This window comes from Schistocerca gregaria, chromosome 4 (assembly GCF_023897955.1).
Source record: "Schistocerca gregaria isolate iqSchGreg1 chromosome 4, iqSchGreg1.2, whole genome shotgun sequence".
NCBI classification, from domain to species: domain Eukaryota; kingdom Metazoa; phylum Arthropoda; class Insecta; order Orthoptera; family Acrididae; genus Schistocerca; species Schistocerca gregaria.
This window is the reverse complement of record NC_064923.1, coordinates 471,289,061-471,292,560: the sequence shown is the minus strand read 5'-3', so window position 1 is coordinate 471,292,560 and position 3,500 is coordinate 471,289,061. Positions and strand designations below refer to the sequence as shown.

The 3,500-nt window shown below is 45.7% G+C and overlaps 1 non-coding gene across 1 annotated transcript; it reads left to right on the top strand.

Annotated features, from left to right (window-relative positions):
• The first annotated feature begins 1,305 nt into the window (after positions 1-1,305).
• On the top strand, positions 1,306-1,380 carry Trnas-cga (transfer RNA serine (anticodon CGA)). Its single transcript has one exon. It is a non-coding gene; the product is annotated as a tRNA-Ser (tRNA).
• The last annotated feature ends 2,120 nt before the right edge of the window (positions 1,381-3,500 follow it).

Genomic DNA, 3,500 nt, shown 5'->3' with positions numbered 1-3,500 from the left:
CATTTGTACCCCCGGGCGTGTAACAAGTTCATTGCTGTCTTTCAAGACGGAAGAAAATTCCAAGGCGACAATCAAATGTAGGATGTAAAGGTGATATTAGTAAAATAAGATGCAGCAACATGATTAGGTATAGGAGAAAACCCTATTGCATGGAGAAGCGTGGAGGATGCCTATATTGTACAGTGAATGTCAAATGACTAATGACGTCAATTAAGTTGGCCAGCTGTGACTTATTTTACTCCTTACTTCTATTAATATTCATCTGGCTCAGGCAATTATAGAGAGTCTGTCAAGGTCCATAACACTTTCATTGATACGGTGGTTGACATTCACATGTACAAATGATAATTTTCTGAGCGAAATATACTACATATTTGCGAACGAATAGTTCCTCGACGAATTTCATTGACGAAATCTTCTCGGCTTATCAGCCGACTCGTGACATCCTGACGTTTCGACTGTTACCTTCAGGAGAAGTGTAGGTTTCATGTTCAGTACATTCCTTTATAGCCGTTGGACCGCAGATTTCTCTATCGAGAGCCCAGCGGTTGGGCCAGCCGCGTGCCTCGGGAAGTGATGTCGCGACTTGTGTTGGTGGGTCCCCGATGTGGGGTGGAGGAGCGTCCGCCCACTTTCATATCAATCCGTTCCTGACGTTTTGTTGCTATCCCATGCGGATCTCAGTTGTAAACTGCTCTTCCTGTTGACAACATCATCATGTTCTCTTACACTGGTAAACCAGAACATGACACTGCCCAACGCGATGTTGGATGCCGCCTGTTGCTGTTGTGGGCACATGATTCAAATGGCTCTGAGCACTATTGGACTTAACATCTGAGGTCATCAGTCCCGTAGAACTTAGAACTACTTAAACCTAACTAACCTAAGGACATCACACACATCCATGCCCGAGGAAGGATCCGAACATGCGACCGTAGTCGTCACGCGGTTCCGGACTGAAGCGCCTAGAACCGCTCGGCCACCGCGGCCGGCTTTGTAGGCACATGATGTGGTAACAAAAGTGTGTATGTGGATCGGACACGGACAGGCGTCACCCTAGCAACGATGTGAGTTGCAAGTTGGGAAATCCACCGAGGTAAGAAACTTTGACAAATGGCGGATAGTTATCACGCGGAGCCTGTGAACGAGAATCTCGGAAACGGCGAAGCTGGTCGAATGTTCACATGATATTGTGTGTGCCTCTACGAAAAGATGGGCAGTGAAATTACCACTAGGTGCTAAATGTTTGGAAGGTAGGAGACGGATACTGGCAGAAGTAAAGCTGTGAGTACCGGACGTGAGTCGTGCTTCGGTGGCTCAGTTGGTAGAGCACTTGCCCGCGAAAGGCAAAGGTCCCGAGTTCGAGTCTCGGTCGGGCATACAGTTTTAATCTTCCAGGAAGTTTCATATCAGCGCACACTCCGCTGCAGAGTGAAAATCTCATTCTAGGTGCTAAATGGTTTGACGTCCAAGACTCTCCAAAGAACGTGGGGTTCGGAGGCTTATTTGCTCTGTCAAGTAGGATAGATGGTGATCTGTGGCATCTCTACTGAAAGAGGACAATGCTGGTGAACGCACAAGTGTTTCGGAGCACGCCTTCCACCGTATATAGTTGAACATGGAGCTCCGCAGCAGACCATCCCTTCGTGTTCATATGTTGAACCAACCACATCGTCAGTTACAATTGCAGTGGACATGCGACAATCGGGATTCGACCATCGATCAATGGAAACGTGTCGACTCTTCGGCTGAATCAAATTTTTGCCGCACTAGGTCGTTGGTCGTCTCCACAAACTCCATAATCGAGGCGAGCGGTGGCTCGAAACTTGCAACACACCAATGACACAGACTGACGGGAGCGTTGTTATGCTATGGAAGACATTCTCCTGCGCTTGCATGGGAGCTGTGGTAGTAACCGCTTACGGCTGCGAACCGCTTGCATTATTTCATGCTTGATGTCCTTCCCAACGGCGATGTCTTTCAGCAGTATACCAGGTGTAGAAGTATGAAAGCGGAATTTCCTTATATATGGTGCTAGCCGTCAGTATAGGGGCCGTGAGGCCGCGTCTGAAGCGCCATCTGCTTCCTGTAACGGCTGATGACGAATATCAACACACAGTAACACAAGTTTCATGCAGCGGTTTCTGTTTCAAACACGTAAACTAGTAGAGTGTTGTGCCTACGAACAACGATTTGTGACAGCATTGGTTTTCTGTTATCATTTACAGATAACTGCTGCAGAATCACATTGACTGCTTATTGAAGCTTTCAGCGTATATGATCTTGGGAAAACAGTGTTTCGAGAGGATCAAAAAATTAAAAAATTGTGATTTTAACGTGAAAAACTACGAGCGCGGGAAACCACGGAAAAAGTTCGAAGACAAAGAATTGCTGGGTGAGGATGATATTCAAACTCAACAGAAACTCGTGAAACAATTGAATGTGACACAGAAAGCGGTTTGTCTTCGGTTGAAAGGTGCTGGAAAGGTGACGAATGTGGGAAAATGGGTTCCGCATGAACTGAATGAAACACAGCAAATAAACCGTAAGACCACTTATGAAATGCTGCTCGGCAGATACAAAAAAAGTCGTTTCTCCTTCGAATAGTGACAGGTAATGAAAAATTGGTTTCCTAAGCGTCGTAAATCGTGGGTGAATCCAGGAAAATCATCGACCTCAACTGCAAGACCAAATCGCTTTGGAAAGAAGACAATACTCTGTGTTTCGTGAGATTAGAGGGGTGTCATCTATTATGAGCTGCTACAACCTGATGAAACCATTAACACTGTTCGCTGCCAGCAACGTATGATCGATTTAAATCTAGAATTACGTGTAAAAAGACCGGAATATGGAAAAACGCAACACTGTCATGTTAATCCATGGTAACACCTCATCACGCACAGCAAAACGGGTCAGGGAAACGATCGAGACGTTCTTTTGGGAAATACTACGGCATTCTCCAGACTTGGCTCCGTCCGATTATCATCTATTTGCATCACTTGGAGACGCTCTCACTGAACAACGCTTCAGTTCGTATGAAAAAGCACGAAAAAGCCTCGCTGACTGGTTCGCTTCAAAAGGAACTGTTTTTCTGGGGTGGCATTCATAGCCTGTCGGAGAGGTGGGAGAAATGTATAAACAGCAATAGAGATTATTTTGAATAAAATGTTGTTTTCAGTTTTAAACAACAGGCTTGTAATTATTGCAACCAAATTCCGGTTTCATACTTCTGCATCAGGTAATTGCCCGTGTCTCGGAGCCAGGACCATGCTACAGTGGTTTGAGGAGCATTATAGTAAACTCACTTTGACGTCTCGGTGACCAAAGCAGCCTGATGTAAATGGCGTGGAAACCATCTGGATGGCTATTGGGCGCCATCATCGCGTACGTAAATCAGCAGCCCATTGTTTAAGACAATTAAATGACCTGTACGTAGACTTCTATCGCCACATACATCCTGAAACCTACCAAGAAACTGTCGGATCCCTTGTACGCAGAAT